Source organism: Sceloporus undulatus, chromosome 3, assembly GCF_019175285.1.
Source record: "Sceloporus undulatus isolate JIND9_A2432 ecotype Alabama chromosome 3, SceUnd_v1.1, whole genome shotgun sequence".
In the NCBI taxonomy this organism is placed as follows: Eukaryota; Metazoa; Chordata; class Lepidosauria; order Squamata; family Phrynosomatidae; genus Sceloporus; species Sceloporus undulatus.
The window spans coordinates 168,583,007-168,607,422 of NC_056524.1; the positions used below are offsets into that span (position 1 = coordinate 168,583,007).

The following is a 24,416-nucleotide window of genomic DNA, read 5'->3' on the forward strand; positions in this document are numbered from 1 at the left end:
TCCCTTATAAAAACGTATAATTCAAGTTTGCTTTTGGAATTTGTGGTATATATATACATATCATATAGATATATATTTTAAAAAAAATCAAGTCATGGATGGGTTGATTCATGGATAGAAACCCATAGACAAGGAGGGCTGACTGTACAGTATATTCCAACCCTCTCTCTCCTCTCCTCTATACTTATAGATATATCTATATATATATTCCACCTCTCTATATATTTCCACACCCCCTCTCTATATATTCCCCTCCTCTGTTATAATCTAACATCACCTCTATCCCTGTGTGTGTGTGTTTGTGTATGCTACAACTTTCCTATTTTCCCTTCCCCTTCTATACTTAGTTGGTGTTGTGTATGTGTGATATATATATATATAGTAAAGGATGAATGGAGATATACTGTACAGAAGGGGGGGAATAAGGAAGAGAGTGGGAATATACACAAGCAGGACATATACATCTATACTCCATCTATATAATAACACCCACACCCACACACACCCACACAGCAGACCAGACACCGAGAGCGAGAAAGCAAATGGGTGAAAATATATATGTGTGCAATGCTACGCCAATCAAATATAAGACAAAGCACAGCAATCTATATACAAAAGAGCGAGAGAGATGGAATACTCAAAATTATCAAGAATACAAACCAGAAACATAGCAGCGGGAATATAAACTACTATACAACAAATACTAAAAACTATACATAAAAACTAAGACGAGAGACGACGAAGAGACGACGAGAACACGTGGAATATATAGATATTAAACCTATAACTCACCGCTCAGAGACCGGTGGCAAACTACAGGCAGAAATGAACCAATATATCGAACGAACAACCTCACGAAACCCTAACTATACTCTCATACTACACCAGACGAGACGCGACGACGACGACGAGCGCGACATAGCGGCGGGTGGAAAACCATACTACGCACGACGGTCGACATACATATAAACTACCCATCCCTACACACTACGACGACGGTGCGAAAACATACTACTACTAACGACGACGACCGGTGGTACTACGACGGACGCACTCTACTACGGTATCTACAACCCGAACCAGCGGGGGTGGACAACCATACTACTACTCGACAACCGCGGGACTGGACCCTCAACTCCGAGGAACTACTCGACCCTACTAACGAACAGCCCGCGCGGGAATACCTCACTGTGTGATAATCACTCAATATCATACCTCTACTACTATCGAGACAGACGCGCGCCGGGGCGGGGGGAACCTACTACACCGACGCCAAGCAAAAGACTACACCGACCCCCCGACGAGCTGAAACCACGACGCAGGGGTGCCAAAACCCTACTACTCATACGACGGTGGGTGGCCGATCTACTAACGCGCGACACCTACTAACCGAAAACCTACTACAGACGAAACGACCCGACCGGGGTGGAACCCCTAACGCGAGAGGTGAGCATACATACGAAGGACTACTATACAACCACACTATACAGATACGAGACGGTGGCAACTCATATGGAGAGGAGACCCAGAGAGGGGGTAGATGCTCTCTATTCAACTAATCCCATATCATGGGGGGAGAGCACAGAGATGGTGTGTCATATACTATAATATGACCACAAGTACCACAGACGAAATGGCAAAACAGTGTGGTGTGGGTTCATACTCTAATACTCTACTACTACCTACACACTGGAGACGCGTGGGTAATGTGGCTCCATCCTCTCCTCAGCCCGCGCCGTCGCCCTCCTGCTGTTTCCCTCCCGGCGCGGGAGCGTGGCGGGCCTAGGCCTTCCTTGTTGGGGAGAAGGCGGCTCCAGCGGCGGCGGAGGGAGAGAGGAGAGGCGCTACTACCCTACTAAGGCCCACCCCCCTCCTCGCCCCTGAGGCGCCAAGCCTGGGCCCCGTTGCCTCAGGGGCGGAGTAGGCCGCGCAGGCCTAAGAGAGCGCCCTTGTGTGAGGTGCCTCGGCCTTTCCTCCTCCTCCTAACCGGGCCCCTTTCGTGTGCTCCGCCCAGGGGTCGGGGGGAGGCGCCTCCTCCTCCGCCACAGAGCCAGCCGGGCCGGCATCATGCCTGGAAGCCCTGAGGCCGGGGCAGAGGTCCCCCACACAGCCGCCTCTCCCCCGATGGCCACCGAGGCCACAGCAGCGGCGCCTCCGGCCCTCGGGTTCCCGCCTCCCGGCCTCCGCTCCTCCACGGAGGGACTTCTACTGGCCCGCTCCTTCATCGCCGGAGGTAAACGCCCAGCGAGGAAGGAGAAGGAGAAGAAGGGCGCCTGGCCTCGGTCTGCCTTCCGCTTGGGAAGGAATTGGAGGCGAGGGGTATTATGTGGGACTGGGCTGCGAGGGATAACCCGGTTCCATCTGATTATAACTGCAAGTTCTATGGAGTTTGGAAATATGCCTTCTCCCGCTAAACCAGGAATTGTAGGAAGAGGAGTTTGCACTTTATGTGGGGATCCGCTTTGGGGAGCAGGAAAACAACAGCTCCCGAATGTGCATAGCATACAGCCATAGCAATCTGGAGCCAGAGTAAACTACAGTTCCCGGATTCCATAGCATTAGAGCCTGTGCAATCTGTGTCACAGCAAACTACAGTTTCCAGAACTGCATAGCATACAGCACATTGCCAATCTGGGGCTCGAATAAACACAGTCCCGGATTCCATAGCATTAGAGCACATGGCAGCTTAAGAACGTTGACCAAAGCTCCCCCCTTTTTTCCAGACATGTCCTACATTCACAGCCTTCTGTCCAGGAGGATCCCCAAATGCCTCCATTCGAGCATGACCCAGGAGCGTGGTTTCGTATTAGTGTTTCGAGCTCCCCCCAGGTCCTACATTTTGCCCCCCCGACATGCCCTACATTTTTTGTTACCATGCAGCCTTTTCCTCCTTGCAATCAGGACACCTGGTCACCCTGAATCAAACAGATTGGGTTTTTTTGCAGTGCGGAGCAACCCGGAGATCCCATTGTGGGCCTTAGGTATTGGGATAAAGGTGCATCTAGGAATAATGCAGTTGTCCACCACAATTAACTGCCATGGCTCCAGCTACTGAACCGGATTTGTAGTTGACGACGATGCCAGAGCTCTTTGGCAAGAGAAGCTAACCGAACTTGAGAATGTACAGATCCCGGATTACCATAGGATGGATCTACCACTTAAAGGGTGCCAAACCACATTATTTCACAAGTGAAGAAATCGGTGTTCTCAAACTTTAAATCTTCCCAGGTATTTTGGTCTCAGCTCCCAGAACTCCTGGGAGTTGGCTGGGACTTCTGGGAATTTAGATCCAAAACATCTGGAGCACCAGAATTTGTAAAGTAAGAATAGTTGCAAGGTAAGGCTTGAGTCTATCAGCACAGTTGGCCCTCCCTATCCACGGATCCTTTATCCATGGATCAAAACATCCACACGACGAACATGTTATAATATTATTGTTGTCAGTGGTATGCCTTTAAGTCGTTTCTGACTTATGGGGCCACCTAAGGTGAACCTATTATGAAGGTTTCTTGGCATGTTTCTTCAGAGCAAGTTTGCCATTGCCATCCTCTGAGGCTGAGACGTGTATTGCCTCAAGTCGGCCTGTAGATTACACGGCCCAGCTGTATGTCTGTGGAAATATGTTTCTGTGTCTGTGATGTATTTTCCAAACTGCAAGCCTGATTTTCCCATCTTATAAAGGGGACGCCATTTTACTATGCTGTTGTATTAGTGGGACTTCAGCACTCACAGCATTTTGTTATCTAGTGGGTCCTGGAACCAAAACCTATATCAAAGGACCCAATGTACCTGCCTTTAAACATTTTTTTAGCTTCTTCCAGGATTCAGCGAGGCATGGTTTGCCTCGTAAAGAAGAATCCCTGACTAAACAGAGCCAAATGAAGGAGAGAGCACAGTTCTTGTGCCTGGATAATCCTTGTGAGTAGAAGGAATAATGTCCAGCAGACGCTTCTGTTCTACTCAGTATGGAAAGGTGACAAACTTAGAGAAACAAAATCATAGTTTTATTTTTGGGGTTTCCGGGCTATGTGGCCATGTTTTGGAAAGTTATTCCTGACATTGCCACACTGCACCATATCACCACACGAATTAACATGTAAATCACTTCCTCTCAACCAAGGGTCACACACACACATATATATACATACACACATGCACACACCACTCACTTACTATGCTAGCATTCTCTGAAGATGCCACACAGATACTGTTGAAACTAGGATTAAATTCTTCCGAACACAGCCCACTAGCCCCCAAACCACAAAAAAAATAGGGATTCCACCAATGAAAGCCTTAGGCTCACATGAATCCTGATTTGCTTTTATGTCCAGGACAAGACATGCTCTTTCTGTTTCTTGCCCTGACCTTTTATTAAATTGTCACGGACTGTCTAGAGTAATGACGAACTGGTGAGTTTCCTCTTAGGGTAGAACAAGTTGTCCTCCTTTTGTTCCTCCTTAGTGGGAAACAAAATCATTATGGCATAAGCACTTGTCGGCAGCTTTTTGAGGAGGTAACATGTCTCATAATATTTCCAATACTTACCTATAACCTACATATGAAAGGGGTGTGTTACTCCGGCTGAAATCTGAAAACCAGGAAAAGAGTTATAAGAGCTTTTAGAACAGCTCTTGGTTTGTGCCAAAAAATTGCTCTGATAAACAAAAGGCTGCAAAAAGTAGACACAAGATTGCTACTGAATCAATGTGGAAGGAAGCAAAATTAGTTTGAATGATGGGTGTAAGTCATAGGAGAAGAATTGAGAGCTAATATGTGTCCTTCCAAGATTCACATAGTTTGTAATTAGTTTCAGTACATACAAATTGACTAGTGAGCTTGAAGAATATTTTACAGATGCACGTAATGCTGCTGTGGAGACAAGTTTCGATATGTTGCTATGAGCATTAGCTGAAAGATAAACCATGCTAAGAAGTTTATATTGGCTGTTCATCTCTGGCATAATTGACTGGAAAATAAAACTTATTCAAATTTCCAGAAGGGAAAACCTGAAATTGATGAGCTTTACATACTATAGGTGGCAGGCCATTTTTTTCCAGAGGTGTAGAGCTGGGGAGTGTAGGGAGCTGCATATTTAGAAGAACCAGAGCCTGTTAAAAATTGGTTGCTGAATCACAGGCTCACTTCCAGAAGAGTGGCGCTTATCACTCATATTATTTATCCTGTAGACCCTTGTTGTTTTCACTCGCCCAGGAATGTTAAGCTTTTACACACTTTGGAGCAAGTGACAGTTATGAAATCCTTCAAGATAAAGGGTTTTGTGTTGAAATCACAAAAACAACCTGTTGTAAGGCTTCCTGTCCAGAACAGAATATTATATCAATACATTCGTTATACTACTGGCCAAGATCAGTGGCGTACCCAGTATCCATTGCAGTGGATACTGCTACTGTCTTCCCTCTCTCTAGCTCCACCTCCATGGCTTCAAAAAACCCCTGCTTCTAGCCTTTAGATGGTTTTTGGCATGCACAGAGAGCTGCAGCCACAGGAAAATATGACTGATTCTTGGGGAATCAACAATTGGATCCTGACTATTACATTTTTAAAAAAGTGGAACAGGGCATGGAAGTTGAGTCATTCAATGCATTCATCTAGAAGTAAAATACAGTGTAAATAACGAGATGTGGTGGAGTAGGGGAAAAGAGTACTACTGCAGCGGACATAAACCTCAATGGTTCAATTTACAGGCCAACCTAGTGATAGAACTTCAAAGAGCCCAGGTTACAAAGCAACGGAGATAGGAAGGAAGTTAACAGGCAGGACAGCCACCACATCAATTCTTGGAAAAATAAATACAGTATTGTGTTTTGGCGTCAAATAGTTAGTGACAGGTGGCGACCGGTAAGGGGTCTTATCACAGGTTCTGGCGAGATGGTCGAGGGGTGTTGCCCGTGCGTTCATCCAGGCCAAGGATTGATTTTCCAGTGGTTTCAGTGCCAACAGGGGGTCAAACCCTGGACCCCAGTGTCCGGATCCAATACTTAAACACTACTGCACCTTGGCTCTCTCTGTATCACAAAATACCAAAAATACCCACAATGGCTAGAGGGAAAAAGGGGCCTGCCTGTATGAATGTCTCCAACACACCTGAAACTGAGAACAGCAGCACTTCAAAATGCAGACTTTGACTAAATTGTATTATTTTTTCTCCAGTGGATTTTTAACATTTTGGGGATGAAGAAGCCAGTGGAACTTCAAAAGCTTGGAACATGTTTGTGCATTTGGTTGCCCCATAAAAATATCACATTTTGTGATTTCGGATGTATTGGATTTTGCTATGCAGCCAACAGGGCCACTTACTACCCTGGATATCTATACAGGCCTGTAATCTTTAGTGAAACAATGTAAAAATATCCATCATATGGAGGATAGGATGGAGTTGGAGAGTAATGACTTGCCATAGGGTTGAACTTTAGGATTGCTAAATGAGCAGAAGGAAAACGAGGCTTACCTGCTCCCATGCATTTTACCAGACTGTGGAAGTCAGGGGTGACATTTTATGGCAAGGTAACCGTGATATTTGTAGATTAAGGGGGGTGTTGAAAGGCATGGGCAAAGGGCTGATAACAAAGTTAGTGACCTGGCTCATAATCAGGAATGCCTGCTCCTGCTTTTAGATACTAGACTAGGGTTATATCTTTGAGAGGTCATCTCTTAAAACTGATTTAGAAAGACCGTTTGAACAGGACAGACCAGTTGAGGAAGGACAGGAGCATGCCCTGAAAAGTAATTTGCAGTTTCTGTGAGCTGAAACTTTTTCTTATTATGTATTCCACTTTATCAGAGGTTAGTAAATACAGGAGTATTTTGCCAACAAGGAGCAATAACACCATGCTGAAGAGAATCATGCTTACCGCTGTGGGCTGAACTTCAACAGATAAAATTTTTAAAATACTCTTGCAGAATGTTTTATAATAGGATATTTCCAGCAAAGTAATTAGTGTTTCATTTTTGTCTGTTGATAGGGTGTTGAGGATTGTGTCCAAAACACAATTGCACCATTGGATCGGGTAAAGATTTTATGGCAAGCTCATAACCATCATTTAAAACATCTAGGTAAGACAACTGCTGTATCTTTGTGGAACCAAGGCAATTTGTATTATGTGTAAAGGAGCAGACTTCATTCGAAGAATCAGGAGAGCAATACTTTATTAATGACACATAAATTGTTCCAAAAAGTGGTGCAATAATGGTGTAAACCTTGAGTTCTTTAGAATTATTACAGTACAAAATTAGGGGACAAGGAAAAGGTCAAGTTGTTCTGTTGTTTTCAGCAATGCAGTAATTCAAGACTTAATTGTGTTTAGAGTTGTGATATTCCTCTAAAGTTCACTTCTGAATGAACAATATTGGCATAAAAAGAGCACGTGTCACAGCTAAACAATAGGGTGAGCATAACAGTCTAATATTCCATATCTTGAATGACTGCACATGTATTGGCCAGTGAACACTGGGGAAAGAACTCCAAATGGTTGTTTAAAGGATAATACAGTGACTACCACTAAAAATTGACATTTTATAGATGCTTGAGTTCCTAAAACTATTGGAGGGGACTAATGTTTGTATCTGATCAGCCTTTTCTAGGATTCCTCTTTGAACCCAGATGAATGAGGTGATGAGATGAACCTCTAATCTTGACTATATTGTTTGTATAGGTAAGGGCTGTATTGTCACTCACCTGCGTCTTGAAACCACCGTGAATCTATTGAGTAGAGTAAAAACAATGGGACCATAGATTGTAGTTCTCCATGTTTCCGTTCAGTGTAATGTGGATTGCAGATGTTGCCCAGACTCACTGTTACTGAATGCCGTAGGGATGTATCTAAGTCACATTGATCTGAATGCCCTTATTCATATAGAGTGGATACAGTCTGCATCTGGATTTAGCACACCTGGCTGAAAATACCCCCATACCCCATTTTGATTTGTGCCATTTTATAAAATACACCATTACTATGCCATTGTAATATAGTACTTGTAGCATCCAGTGATTTGGGTATCCACAAGGAGGGTAGGGGTCCTGGAACCAAACCTCAACGGATACCAGGGCCCAGCGAAAGGGTTTTGCAGTCTAAGCCTAAAGCCTGCTTAGGAATACATTGTCTGCGGAATAAATTCTCCTTCCTTAATCAAATTCACCATCTTTGTGTTAGTCCCGCTTTACTTTTGCAATTTCTTTCTAGAATTTAAACTGTCTTCACAATCTTATTTTATTATCATCCATGCACACCCATGCTCCTCTTTCACCTCTCTATCCTTCTAATATTTCCTTGTTCTTTTTTGTTGTTTTAACACTTGGTGTGTCCGTTTACCAGATAGCACTTCTAGATTTATAGTTTATTATCTTCCCAGCTGCTATCATCATCTCCATCAATCATTTATTCTTCTCTTCATGCATTTCTCTCTGTTTTTTTCAGCAACGACTCCTTCCCCATACTTTTAAAAACAAACACACATGCTGTTCTGACAACCACAAACCACAAACAAAAACCCAACACCAACACACCCCAAAACACCCACCCCCACCACAAACCAAGCAAAAAACCACTAAAACAACAAACACACAAACACACAATCAAACAAGACACAAACCCACACCCCACCAAACACCAACCCCACACAAACCCCAACCAACCCACACACAACCGTACAAAACCCCCACAAACACCACAACACACCAAACACAACACAACCACCAACACCCAAAAAAACCAACCCCCAAACAACAACCCACCACACCCACCCAACAAGAAACCAAAAACCACCCCCAAACCCACCAAACCGGACAAAAACCACAAACCCCCACACCAACCACCCAAAACACACAAAACCCAACACAACAAAAACACCACCCCACCCCACAACCAAAAACCCAAACAAACAATTCCCACAACCCCCAAAAAAAGAAAAACCCCAGCCACCCCCCCCACCCCAACCCCACACAAACAAACACACCACACCACCCAACACAACCACCCAAAAAACCACAAACAAAAACCAAACAACCCAACCCCCACCCACAACCGCCCACCAAATAACAACCGCACCCAGAAAAACACCACCACACCCCCCACACCAAACACCCAACAGCACAACCAACAACACAAAAACAATAAACCACAACACAAACAACACACATACCAACCAAACAACAACACAAAACCCCACGCAAACAACCCCAAACAAAAACAAAACCACCACACCAAAAAACCCCAAAACACCAAAAACCCAACACACAAGAAAAAAAACCAAACCACACAAACACACCGAACCCCCGAACCCAACCCAAAAACAAACCCCCACACAACCCAAACCAACACACACCACAACCACCCACAACCCTACAACACACCAAAAAACCCCAGACAACCCAACAAAAACCCAGACACAACAACCCCAAAACCACAACAAACCACCCCCCACCAACACAAACACACCAAAACAACAGACCACAAAACACAAACAAAACAAAACCACCCACACAACCCAACAACCCCGACAAAGAAACCGCACCACCCAACAAACACCACCCCACACACACACACACCACACAAAACACACACACACAAAACCACAAAACCAAAAACAAAAACACACCCACACAACCCAACCCCCACAAATACCACCCACACACCCAACACCACAACCCCACCCAACCCCCATCAAACCACCAACACGCCCAACCAAACCCCAAAACAAACCCCACAAACACCAACCAACACACAAACCAAAACCCCAACCCACACCCTAACCAAACCACAAAACACAGACAAACCACACAGCCCAACAGAACATACCACAACCCACAAAAACACACCAAGACCAACCAACACAAAAACCAAACAACCAACCACAACAACCAAAACCCACAAACCACCAAAACACAACACTACCCACCAAAACAACCCACCAAAACACCAACCCACAAATAACAAAAAAAAACAAAAACCCAAACCAAAAACACAACCACCTCCCCACAACACCCCCCTACCACTCCCAGAACAAACACAACACACCCAGAACAAAAACACCAAACCACACAAAAAACCCAACCGCACAAAAAACCACCACACAACAACAAACCCCAAACAAAAACAACACACACACACAAAAAAACACCACACACAAACAACCAACCCACCCAACAACAACCACCCACAACAAACACAAAAAAAAACAACAACAAACCCAAAACCAACCACGCACACACCACCAACAAACCAAACCCACACAACCCCACAAACAAACACCACAACACACCCCCAAACACAACCAAAAACACAAAAACCAACACAGAAACAAACCCAAAAGTACCAAATCCACTCCCATCACCCCCACGCACGAACAAACACACCAAACCCCACCCACCAACCCCCCCACCCAACCAGCAAAGCAAAACCCCCCACACACCCACAAAACCGACACAACCCACCACAACCAATCCAAAAACACCCAAAAAACACCCAACAAAAACAAAACCCCAAAACCCAACCACCCACCAACCAAACACACAAAACCAAACCACCGCCCCCCCCACCAACAAACAACCAAACAAAAATAACACCACCACCACACCCCCACAGCCAACACAACAAAACAAAACCACAAACACCAAAAACCAACACACAAACACACAACACAACCAAAACCCACACCCCACAACACCTCCACAACATCAAAACCAAACCACCCCCCCAAAAACCCACCACCCCAGACCGACGCCCAACCCCCACAACCCAACAAAACCAACCACCCACACCCAACCAAAACCCAACCCAACACCACCACAAAAACAAACCACCACCCACAACCCACCCTTTCATACAATATAAAACATGTTACTGGCAGTGTATCTGTAGACTACAATTTTAGGAGTTGTGGGAGTCATAGATTTCAGCCAGAGGAACACAAGTTGCAAACCTGGCGGTAAAATACTTGACTTCATATTTCCTGAACGGGATATATCCTCAGAAAATTAGAATCTAAGTCTCAAAATGCGTCACGGCAAAGTAGTTTGAATGAATAAATCCTACCGGCCCAATGTCTGAAGCAGTAAAAAACATCAGATTTCATTCATTTGGTTCATAAGAAGTCTTCTACTAACTACTCTGTTGACATTAACAAAATGAATCTTTTTGAGAGCTCTCTTTAGTCTCCAGTTCAGCTCGTCTTCAAAATTTAACATTTGCTTATAGTAATATGCAGTACCTTGTCTATTGGGAAACGGTTAATAAATAAAATGGAGTGCACTGACTAAAGGCAACAAGACAATTGGTAGATAAAGATCCAACACTTAGAGGATGGAGAATAAGTCGATTTCAAGAAAGATTAAGTGTTTTTGTAATAGTGTTTTGTGACTTCTTGTCGGGAAAAGGAGGCCTTATAACGGGTGGGCGGAGTTACCGCCAAAAAGTTTCAATATGCTGCAGAGTTAACTCTGCCCAGTGATTCCAGTAGGTTCCGAGCAGCACTGCGCAGGCGCAGTGAAACCCATTTGTATGTATTCGCAGATGACCACTCGAAGAAATACCGTTACAGGTAAGCAACCTGTCCTTCTGCTCTTTACTACTATTTTTAAAAGAGGGATATGAAGGGACATCATGCAGTGTCCTTCCATTATAAGGCCCTAATTATTTGGTATTTTTTCCTCACTGTCCTCTTTGTTATTTAACAGCCTTTTCTTGTAGTAGCCTTGATGCACAGCTCTGGAACATCCTTGAGTAAAAAAAATTTTTGAGAGAGAGAGAGAGAGAGAGATCTAGTTGAAAGGATATATAAAGTGCTACTTCCTATTCACCCAGCTAATGATGAGGAACATGTAGCGCTACAACTGTCCCCTACCTGACCACTGGGCATGCTCACTACAGGTGATGGAAATTGGACATTAGGAGGGTTATATATTCCACCCCTGAAACAAGGCATGAGTCTCCAGCAACCACACCTAAGAAAAGTTCCTGGTAAGGCAGAGGACTATCAGGGGAGCCAATCTCTCTGTGTGTATAAGTTACCCCAAAAGCTGGGGGTCCTGAGAGGGCACCCACAAATTAATATATTTTAGGAAAATTTTAATAGTTCGAATAAGAATATACCTTGGCTGTGGCAATGTTCAGCCTGGGATCTTTCTCTTTGTATATCCGTTCCAAACTACACAGAACTCCAGAGGCAATTCCAAATAGGTTTTGTAGTTTATTAGTGAAATAATCAACACTCATGCACACACAAGAGCTAATGAAGCAAAGGTGAAGAAAGGTACAAAGCGGAGGCCTTGCTAATGGTAATACTGTACCGATCTTGAAGCTTGGTTCCAATCAAGGGGTGTCTGGAACAGAGATGGCTCAATAGGCACAGCAAGTGGGGTGGCTGGCTTATTGAAGAATCTAGTAAAAGTCAAACAGAGGTTCTGTCCTGCTTCAGACTAATCTGAATTGCCAGCGTTCAGGCAGAGATATTTATATTTAAAATCATGCCCCAAGAAGCCACTTTGGGATGAATGGATTACCTTGGTGCTAAAGAAAAATGTTTAGGAGACTGAGGAAATGTTTGGACAATTGGCATGAATATCTCAGACAAAGATATTCTACTGGGAAAAAGCCCTTAGTGTATGCACAACCAACCTCTCAGGTCAGAACTGTATCTTCACCCTCCATGGACAAAAGGATTATACTGATATCTTTGGATTATCTCATTGTGGTGGGTACTCTTGCTTCCTCCTGTGTTGCAGCCATCCAGATTTCCAAATAGGGCATGCTGCAGTAGGGGTGCCACTCAGGCTACCCACTTCATTGTTATTAAATAAAAGAACTCCTAATTGTTAGTAAAAAATAAAATCTCCTTCATGTTCAATTACCAGTAAATAATATGTGGAAACATCAGCCAGAATCCTATATGACCTGTTATGTTATATAACTTTACATATACCTAGCTACGTAGCACAAGTGATAAGAAACAGATTTATTGAATTGTAAAGATGTGTATGGGACACTGGCAAATATGCAATCCACATCAATGTGTGATGCACACTAAGCACCAATGTGTATCACAGGTCAATAAGCACCAGACACTTTTGCTGGCTCTACTATGTAGTAATGTAATAGCAACCCTCTGCCGGATACGGATATTATACAACTGTGTAATTCTAATTCTTGCAGTCCATTTACAAAGACATAAGATCTCAAAAAGATTCCTGTGAATATTTTCACTGTTAACAAAATCACATAGATACTTTAATAATTATATTTAAATGTATATTTATATATGAATGAACTACAATACTTAAAGTTACTTTAGCGACTAATATACTGTGATATTGACTACCGGTATATATTGATGGGTAATTATCTAATTGACTACAATTAATTTTTATTGATTTGGAAACAAGCTTCCAAATTATGAATATTATCCCTTTAAAATTAAGTAGCTGCATTCTGGTAAGTAAAATATGCATCCATAGCAATAAAAATCTGAACAAACAGATTTAAAAAAATTGAAAGCTGTTGTTGTTTCTTCAAATGGTCAAAGAGCCTTTTAATACAATGACTGTTTGACCACCAATATCTACTCTTCCGTCCTGCCGGAGCAAAATCTTCAACCTTCCTCCACGGGCAGAACACTGAAATGCTAAACAAAGAGAACAGAGAGGTTAGTATTTGTACATCTAGTTCTCATGTCTATACTTGAAAATTAACATACCATCGTATTTTGTTGTCATCACTGAGAAGCAGATGGATGAGGGCATGAGCAGCCATTATAGGTCTACTGTGTTACTCAGAGCCAATCAAACAAAGGCATCTACTCATTGGTTCTGATCCAGACTGAATCCTATTCAGCAGACCTATTGATTTCATTGGATTTGATCCAGATCATATTTAGTTTACTACGTATGACTGTACTTCTTTGGATGCAATCCATTGTTTCATATAAAAATAAAATTGCTACAAATAGAGATTCTTACCACACATTTCCTTTTTCCCCAGTTGTTGTGACCAGTAACTACTTAAAACTGCATGAGCAGATCCTTCAAAGAAAACAGAGGGAAGATAACATTGGAGTAGCAATATTAGTTATAATAAGCCTTTATGTAGCATTTGAGTGTTTAAACCACATCATGTGCAGTATTTCAGAAATTACTGACAGCATGAAAAAGCAAGTAAAGACTTATTATCTCCCATTCGGAAAGTGGCTGTGAACTAATGAGCAGAGCAACAACTAGTGTACTGCCAAGAACTCCTGCAGGTTCACTGCGTGTCCATTGGCTTTTGGTGCAGTTCCAACTCTGGCCATCCACTCCCACATAAAGCCTACCAATGAGGGCTTAACTGTTGTTAGCTACCTTCAAATCGACTTTGACTCATGGCGACCCTGTGAATAAGACACCTCCAAGTCCCTCTGTCCTCAGCTGCTCTGCTCAGGTCCTGCAGGCTTAGGGCCATGATCTTGTAGTTTTATTGTATTTTTATTGTATTTGTATGTGTATTTGTATATGATTTATTGTGCACCGCCCTGATCGTAGGAAGGGTGGTATATAAATAAAATATTATTATTATTATTATTATTATTATTATTATCCTTGAATAAAGTCGAGTCAAACTGTGTGTTGTGCCGAACTCCTTTCCTATTCTACTAACTGCTCTCCACCTCCCGAGCATTATATTGCCTTTGGTAGTGTGTCTTGATGCCTTCGCATGATGTGGTCAGATGTATGAAACACCTGCAATGTTGGTCATCCCCTGGTGTCCAGGGGGAGTTTTCAAGGCTGGAGTGGGGTCTAGAATCCATTCATTGGTCTTGTGGCGTTCTATGGTACCCTTAGCACCTTTTTCCAGCACCACATCTTAATGAGTTTTATTTTCGTTCTATGGGCTTGCTTTTTTTACCCAGAGGAAAAGGGAGGGTAGATTTTGTCAAGCTCACTATGTCCTGGTGTCCCCAAGGCAGTACTTTATATGCATAAATAAACTGAAAGTCTCTTTTGTGGGGAAAAAATCAGTGGTGCCGTCCAGGTAATATCATGGAGAGGGGAGGGCATTAAATCTCACCTGCACAGATCCAACCCACCCTTTATCTGCATAGCTCCACCATAAGATTGCTTTGGTTGGTCAGCAAGGACGCAATGAATGAATACTGAAAGCCTAGAGGCACCTGACTAATGAACAAATTCAATAAATGATTATTTTCTAAATACACACGCTAGATCCCAAATTATGGTCATAGTTCAGTACAAATAATGGCCAAAATGCCAAGACAGCCAAGACTTCTGGGAGGTGCCACATGATTTGGGTGCCATCCCAGCTCCAGCTGCCCACCCTCATAAGCCCCATCACGAGAGGAATTTCGCACCAATGAATAATACTTGCACTACGCTGTTATAACACTATTTGTTACACTTTAAACTACTACAGTAGCTGCTCTTGTGGGCATTCTAGGGTTTGTAGTTTAGAATGAAGCCTAAGAGCTCTCCGACAGAATTCTAAATGCCGTCCTAACTAAACTGCCAGCACCGAATGCCCACAGGAGGCAGCCATAGCAGGTAAACATGGAATATATACTGTAACAGTATAGTCCGGTACTGCTTAGTGTAGAAAGACAGGACAGTGTGTACCCACCCCCCATCCCATGGGAAGGTCTTTTAGGGCCTGTTTAAGTTGGTTATGGGCGCTCTGTACTTTTTGGCTGAAAATTATCAAGTGGCTTTCACATAGAATCTTTACATAACAAAGCATCAACTAGGAAGTGTCATTCTCCTTCACAAGAAACATTCTTAGTTCACATAAAAACACACCTGTGACAGGATCTTTCTGAAACACCATACCAGGGTGCAAAGTAGCGGGAGGTAAAAGTCATAGGCTTCATCATGTTTCCCCGTGGCCATCTCCCTAGAGTGTGACAGTACTGCCGTTAGTGTTTTCCAGTCTTTTCTCAGCCAACAGAAGTTGCTCAGCAGATTCATTCATTTCAGTTTCTCCCCAGATCAGACCTGGAGTTTAAAGCATGGAATGTGAAGCATTAAGAACAGAAACAACTACATGATGTCATTTCACTTGCAATAAACTGGGACAAAGAGGGGACATAATCTCATAAGCATGATTAGGGAATGTGTGGCCTTCCAGATGTTGTTGGACTAACACTCTCACGAGATATGGCTGTAAACGAACAAAAAAATAGTAAAGGTGAAGGAGAAAGGCCATACACGAAAGAAGATCAACTAAAACTTTGCTCAGATACAACAAAGAGAGCTTCACAGGCTAAAAAAAAGCCAGTACTGAGAACCAAACAAACAGATATGTTGAGCAGGTTCAGAGAAGGGACAATAGAGGATAAGAGATATAGAGAACAAGACATACAAGAAAAAGTTTCAAGGAGTTGGGCATGTTCAAGCTTGGTGAAGAGAAGACGGGGGGTAACATGATTGGTACTCTTTAAATATTTCAAGGATTGCAACAAGGTGGATGGTGCAAGTTTGTCGTGTGCTACCTCTGAGCAAAAACTAGGACAAATGGTTTTAAAAAGTTCAAGGAAAATAGATTTAAATTATCATTAGAAGGAACGTCCTTGAGCCGTTGAGCGGTTCAGCAATGGAACCAATTCGCTCAGAGAGGTGATGAGATGCTCCTTCTCTGGATGTCTTCACAAAGAGCTGGGTAGCTACCTGCTGGGGATGGCGTTAGTTGGGGATCCTGCATTGAGCAAGAGGCTGGACTCAAATGGCCCATGAGACCCACTTCCCAATTCTATGATTCTATGATTCCAATGTCAAGTAAATTGAAGAATACAACGAAGAAGGAGGGTTGAGACACACATCAGTTTAACATAGCCAGTTTAAAGAAATGTGTAACAAAAATGCATGTACCCTTGTAAGTATGCACGTGACGGATAAGGACCTTTTTTGTGTCCAGGAGAACGCGAACATCTTGAACATTCATATCACCTACAGCTGCTGGTGAAAAAATAATATCAGAATATCAGATTCAACATCTCTTGGTGAGCCACACTGAACCATGTTCACAGCACCAGTGTTATTTAAAGGCAAAATTCTAAAAAAGGCAGCTTGGCAAGGAAACGAGATAGAGCACATGGTGAATGCCATTACTGCTAGTGAAAGGTGTGAGAGAAGTGTTGGCTCCTAAAGAGCCATTGGGCAGACCCGAGAGGACCCCATGGGCGCTCAATGTGTGTTTCACTCTAAAAATTGGGCCCCTGCATATTCTGTCTCTAAGGCATAGCTTAACAATGTGCAAACAACGCAAAGAAATAAAAAATAAATAAGAATAACAGGCCGCGATCTGGTTTGAAGGACTGAGGTCGATATTTTCAATGACATAAAAGACTTCTGTGATTATCTCTTGAAAAAGATCTCGGGTCAAATACACAGAATGGCAAAAATGTTGGCACAATGCCCTCGATGGCCCATATGTTGCCCCTAGATGACTCAGGGGATTTAATTAAGAAAACACATTTCCAAAGTGGTGGGAGACACAAATTGTGATGTGTATGATCCTTGTTGAGGTGTGGGGAGGGTTGTGTGGCGCCCAATGTTTCAGGAGTGTCCAAACCCTACTGACTCCAAATAAAAGCACAGAAGACTCAATTTGGAATTGAATCCCCAAGCTTAGATGAGGATGGAGACTTAAACCACACCCACCAGTGTGTCCCATTTGGTCTGGGAATCCATTGCTTGCACTGTTTTAGGATTGCCAGTATGTGAGCTGGTTATTGTGCCAGATCACTTGTTTGGCAATACAACTGCATTCAAATGAGGGCATCATGAGACATGCCAGATATAATCTAGGCCGATACTGTCCGCATGAAGATGGAGAGGAATCACAATGCCCAAAAACCTTGAACAACAGGTGGTTTAAATACTCACATCCTATATACAGTAGTACAATGTATAGGAGACCATCCATTACTTCACTAACCGTTTCCCGTGTCCGTAACATTGCTGAAAAAAAAAAAGAAAGTAAATGTAATTAATATGGGCGTGTCTCTTCCCGTTTTGATGCTGCCGAATTGGGAAAAGGGCTGTTTAAAATTAACCCTGTGGATTGGTGAAATAAAGCGGCAATCCCAGGATATAGAGATCATCTACTTGTCTGGCAATTTAATTCCTCCACTCAAGTTACAAATGTGATGGTGGAATTCACATGTGCTGTGTTAAGGAGTCAGAAAATATCACTGTAAACTAAGCTGAAAGGGAATCCCATAGTAAATAATGGAATTGTTAAGGCTAATTAATTTTGTTAGGGAATAACAAGCCGACCAAGAGTCATGAACCACAATAGGTACCTCATAGAGGTGTAAACCACCTCAGTCCAAAACGAAAACCTAAGAAAGACATTATGGAGTCAAAATAACAATCAATTAGGCCATAATGGACCCCTCAAAAAAACCTGGAAACTAAATTTTTCATTTGTTGTTGTTCTTCTGTGTGTGCCTTCAAGTGGTTTCCTGGGGAAGTTCTGGTAACCCCAGATGCAGCCCTATCATGGGTTGTTCTTGGCAAGTTCATCAGAGGGACTTTGCCATTAATGCATTATTCTTAGGTGGATAGAGTGTGGACTGCCATTCCAGTGGGGATGGAACTTTGGTCGTCCAGAGACCACGACTTTTATTCTCAGAACACCACACGGCTGCCATAAGGGGGTGAAACAACGGCAAGAAAAAGCAAATCCCCCTGAAAGTTCGGTTTCTGAGCGCCTCATTGAAAACCACCAATAGCAAGCAAAACACGCGCCACTCTCAAGGAAGCTGGAGTGTCACCTTCTTGACCACACAGCGTGTTTTGCAAACGCCCATCCCTGACGCCCTGCCACGGGCAAACTTTCTGGCGGACTGCCACCGCCCATTGGATGGGAGGTCACTGTGAACCTGCACAGATTCGTATGTGTAAAAGCGCTTAAACCAGTACGGGCATCAGAGCGGAATGTACCCATGCAGATGCCGCAAAGAGTACAATCATACCCCCCTCACCCCCCAATGCCCCTCTTTGACTGTCTGGTTTGTGGTATGGTAACGCATCTCCAGGAGAGGTTTGCACTGTTTAGCTTTTGGGGGCACTGCCAACCCTTACCCCACCGGCTTAGTATGGCAGCTCCGTCCCTTTTAAGGTGCTCCTGCGAAGGGTGTTTAATATCACACTTGGGTTAGGAGTTAGGATATAGCACCCATTTTAGAGAGCCAGTCTGGCGGTGCTGCATTTAGATGTATGAGCGAAAGTGTGCATTTCCCCAGGAAGGAAGTGAAAATCAGCTCCTTTTAGTCTGGTTGTCTTCCCTGAGGCAGCTTGAGAGTAGTTTGTTCCGACTCTTGTGGTCAGCAAAGGCCCGACCTGAAGCCGGCAGGAAAGCCTGCTTATTGTTGACCATCTGTTGTGCCCTCATAGTATTGAAAGCAGAAACTTATAACTTCTCATGTCCCATGCCAAACCCGACCTATGTTTCATACCCTTTATTAAACCAATTTAGTCTAACACAGGTATTTAACCTCAAATTGTTGAGTCTCCTTTCTTAAGATGTGTCTGCGTATATAAGGTGCATACCTCAATGTACATAAGGAAATATATAAGGATGAATGTTTTTTGATGAAAGCACAGAGGACCTTACAGGCCAAGATTGACCAAGGTCCATTGGGCCAATACACCAGCTGAGGGAGCACTGAGATCCAAGCCACCCAGCCTAGGGTCGAGGAAACTACTCACCCTGCCCCACTTTGGGTCGATTGTTGTGTCGCATTGGTGGCTATGATCCTGGAAGGTTTTTTGGATCCATGTACTCAACTCCTCCCTCATTTTTCCTTCTCTCACAGTTTTTTGACTCTTTAGCACATATCTTAGACGTAAGAGGCAGCTCGCTGGGCAAATACTCAGCTGCTCACTGACGAGATTCAGTGTGATCAATGGGAAAGTGCCGTGTGCCCGCCCTCTTAATCCCTAATATGCACCACAGAGCTGAGTTAGGATTATACTTTCATTAGCTAAATTGGTATCCTATTTAAAGGAGGGGTTTGATGTAACCATTCCTTCAAAGCCCAATGTTTTAAAGAATAGGAGAACGGTTCTCTTTTCACAGATTGAATAACCAGTGTGATTTCCAAAAACCTTTTCAAAGTCACATGTTCTATTCAATTTTTTTCTATTTCACCATCAGTTCTTCGCAGATATTAATCGAGAGGACTAGATTTACCGAAGCCAAGAGTGGAAAACATTTGGAACGATTATTTATTTTAAATATACTGAAAAGGGGTCTGAACTTTGGTAAAGTCATCTGTGGTGGCAGTTTTCTGATGAACGCGTTTGCTGAAAGGTGAATTTCTTTTTGCTATTTGTTGGGTGGCCAACGTTCGTCTTCCTTCCAGTGTCCTAATTGGGGGAAAGCAGTGTTAGTGCACGGTGAGAAAGGGTCACACATGGTTTAATTCAACATTTCCCATCAAATTTAACCTGATAAAAACCCATAAGTAGGTCAAGATGTGTCTGATTCTCGCGTTCGTTATTTTATTTTTATGGCTGGCATTCACAACTGCCCAGAAAAACCTATTTTGACACCACGTTTTGAAGACCTGCCATGGGTCAATTGCCTGGGATCCTGGACTGTAGTTTGGTGTAGCACCAGAGCTCTCGCTCACAGGGAAGCCTAAAATGCATCACATAATTAGTTCCCAGAATTCAACGGCACTGAGCCATGCAATGTAAAGTGTATCAGCCTGGTATTTCTACATTGTGTTTGTGCCTATAAAGCACTGATGCCTGTGGAGGAGGAAATGCAAGAGAAAAGGACCGTAGGCCCTCTGCTGCCTGGGAGAAGTTTGTCCCCAATGGTAGCACGCAAGCCATCTGACCGGGTCCAACGGTGGCTTTCATACTTGAAGTCGAACCCTATATCGACATGTGAACAATTGAAATATTAGTATTAAATGCAAAATATAATGCTTATCCTCATATATATAGATATATATTATATATATATATATCTCTGCGAGAGAGAGAATAAGGACATTACTTCGGCACCATTGAAACCCCGCAAACACTGGAAATAAACACTACCATCAGACTATAAGCCTGAATAGGAACCCGATCTGCTGTACAAAGACTGGCAGCAAGAGCTGCCGGAGAGAGCAAAGTCTCAGGGCACATACAAAGGGCAGACATGTGTGTGGTGTTTTGGTTAACGTCTCTTATCACCTGTATTTTTACTCCAGGTAAGGGAAAGTGGAAGCTTCTGTACTTGTCTTCCCATTTGGCCAACAAAAACGTAATGTGAGCTTATACACACAAGAACTGCCAAAAACATGATGAGTAAGCGAGAATTTAAGGGTGCTGTGTAACCCATTTATCCCCAGCGCAGACTATCTATCTATCTATCTCATCCATCCATCCAGCTAACTACAGAACGAAAGAACCGACAGAAAAAGAAAAACGAACACGAAAGCAAAGAACCCGAAGTTCACAGTCATGTCGAAGTTTCTAGCCCTATGCGGGCCCTGATGCCGAACCTCGCATGGGAGTTTTTTATGGCGACTAGTTTGCTTCACGACAGCAGGGTTGGCCATTGCCTTCCACCTGCAGTTGACGCGACGAGGTGACATGAGCCCAAGGCAGCCCCAGTGGGTTTGATGGCCAAGCTAGGGATTTGAACCCTGGTTCCAGAGTGTGCGCACTACGTCCATGTGTATCGTAAAACCCCAGACACGCTGATAAAAGAAAAAATGGGGGTGTGGGTACTTCCCAACCACAGCAGGGTGTTGAGTGCGAGGACTGCGTTATATTTTTGGGTGCCCCTTAACCAAAGTACACAAGTGAACAGAGCAGGCTGCTAAGGAAAATAAGGAAGCTCTAGGGCCTTTTAATTGAATCAGAGAGTGTCACTCCACCGACAACAAAAACTGTCCAACAGGCACACACCGTTCTACGAGTTTCATCAGGGGGACTCCTCTCATAGTTCATGCCACTGGGAGCATGGCGTTGGCCATGGCATTCTGGCCTCTTAGGACACATGCAGCCATTTAAAAAAACCCAGCAGATCTCCCAAAATGACCAGAAGCAGCATTTATTGGCCTGTCTGTAATGGGCCCCAAGCAAATATTTCTCCCACACATTCGGGTTTGTTGTTATGGAACATGCCATGTATGGCAGTATCCGCGGAAGGTTAGCACTCTACTTATACGTGCAGTGCGTCAAAGTAACAGAAGCGGAGTTGAGGATGCCAAAATGTATTTTAAACACATTCATCGCATGCAGAGTTTGAACCTGATTTATCCTGGGTCTATTCACATTGGTTATTCACACAGTTGATGATGCAAATCTTTTAGAAAAAGCTAGAATACTGAAATTGAGTATCTTGGGTTAAGAGGAGTTTTTTTTGGCAGTCCCACCCAAAACTTAATTGGATGCACTTGAAATGCACATGAACAATATTCAACCCAGATTCTATCTGGATTGTTTTCACTGTCTAAATAACCCCTTAGGTAGGACCGGGGGGGTGGTGGTGGTGGTGGTATTTTAACCCCTCTCCTATAATGTTGGCATTATGGCTTGAGAGCTGGGGTGGCATGCAAACCTATGATCTGAGTGTTGCCCTTCCTAGCTCTAGAAGGTCTAGAAGCGCATGGGAGCCTGTGCTGGATAGGAATTATGGCAACATCTGAAAGTCCATAGGTCGCTGCCTCTGCTCTCCATAAAGGTACAAAATGTGATCTTTGTTGGCAACTGTTTTCTTGGTGGCAAAGGGAACTTTAGCTGGTTAGATTTTTATCAGTTACCACCTCAGCTCTATACGTTTATGCCAAAGTTATCTAGGTGACATTGCAAACTCTCTGAAACACTAGGGTTACATTTACTGCATTCCTTTGTTCCTTGAGGGATGGATGGTTAATTCAAACCAAATGTGTATGTATTTTGTAAAAAGGCAAAGCAATGTAGAGGGATGGGTCAATTCAAACCAAATTACTTGTTGTTGCTCCCCATATCACTGTCATAAACATCTGTAACTGACATAGCATGCCATAGGACCATTTGCAAACTTGTGAATAAATAGTACTGGCGATTAGTCTCTGTATGGTGAGAACTGAACTGTCACTAGTCAAAGTCATATTGAAATGAATACAGCCAGCATCAAGTCACAAACCAAAGATTAGAGATCTTATTAAGTAGCAGTCACATTTAAGGTAAAGGCCAATGTCAAAAACTCACATCTTCAAGAAGACAAACCGCTGCAGGATTGCCACGAAATGGCTGATCTGTAAATGCATCAACGGTGAAAATAGAAATCTGCATTTTCTCCCTTTTGGTGTCTTGTCGCTTTTTCAAAAAGGCGTTCTTGCAAAGTGCTGCTGACTCTCCAACGGTTGCATAAATGTCTGAGTTAATATTAAACCCAGACAAGAGAAAGGACTGGCAAGCTTATCTGTATTCATAAGACATTTTTTTTACCTTGTGTTTAGAAAAAAAATAAATTGAAAAGTTAATTATCAGACGAGATCAGGCGTGTTCAGGGTGGTATATGGCCGTAGGTGGTATGGCCGCAAATGAAGGAAAAAAAGAGAAACAAAATGGGCTCCAGTCATAAGGTACTGGAGGGAATATGTGGCATCTTAAAGGAGGTTATAATATAGATGTGTTGAAATGTGTATGATTTACTGAAGTTTTGTTCATGGTATATCATTTTGAAGTACAATATGTAATGTATAATGATACTATATATGGAAACAGGAAAACAAATACAGTATATATATAAAAAGAAAAGTTAATTATCAATGATGGATAATTAATTTTCATTAACATAATCATTAACGATGGAGTTTTGAAGCATTCCCCCCCCCCCATTTATTCATCTCAATATAGAAATGCAGGGACCAGTAGAGTCCTATGTGTGTGTGTTTTTTAATTTATTTTATTTACTATACGTTTTATTTTTATTTTATTTCATTTTCTGTGTGTTTTATTTTTATTTTAATTTATTTACTATGTGTGTTTTATTTTTATTTATTTATTTACCATGAGCGTTTTAGTTTTATTTGCTGTGTTTAATTTTTAATTTATTTTATTTACTATATGCGTTATATTTTTATATTATTTCATTTTCTATGGATGTTTTATTCTTATTGTATTCACTATGTGTGTTTTATCTTTATGTTTCATCTTTATTTTACTGTTTTATTTTTATTTATTTACTATGCGTATTTCATCTTTATTTTATTTACTATGTGTTTTATTATTTATTTACAACGTGTGTTTTATTTATTTATTTATCTCAGATTGAAGCCCTCAGGCACATGATTCACAAGATTCCTGTCACAGTCACAAGGCACATCTACACTGTGGAAATAATGAATTTTGGCACCACTTTAAAAGCGCTGCAGCGCCATCTTATGGTATCATGGGATTTGTAGTTTGTATGTGTTTTTTT

The 24,416-nt window shown here is 42.6% G+C and overlaps 2 protein-coding genes and 1 long non-coding RNA gene across 6 annotated transcripts in view; 1 reads left to right on the forward strand and 2 right to left on the reverse strand.

Annotated features, from left to right (window-relative positions):
- CTNNA3 (catenin alpha 3) overlaps nt 1-24,416 on the reverse strand; it is a 1,027,502-nt gene that overhangs the window by 973,499 nt on the left and 29,587 nt on the right. The gene's annotated exons all lie outside the window — the stretch shown is intronic.
- The window catches only part of TET1 (tet methylcytosine dioxygenase 1), a 646,721-nt gene that overhangs the window by 20,672 nt on the left and 601,633 nt on the right, over nt 1-24,416 (forward strand). The window lies entirely within an intron of this gene.
- On the reverse strand, nt 12,192-15,860 carry LOC121926408. The gene is made up of 3 exons (XR_006103010.1): nt 15,797-15,860; nt 13,970-14,032; nt 12,192-13,635 (listed from the first exon to the last, which is right to left on the reverse strand). It is a non-coding gene; the product is annotated as an uncharacterized LOC121926408 (long non-coding RNA).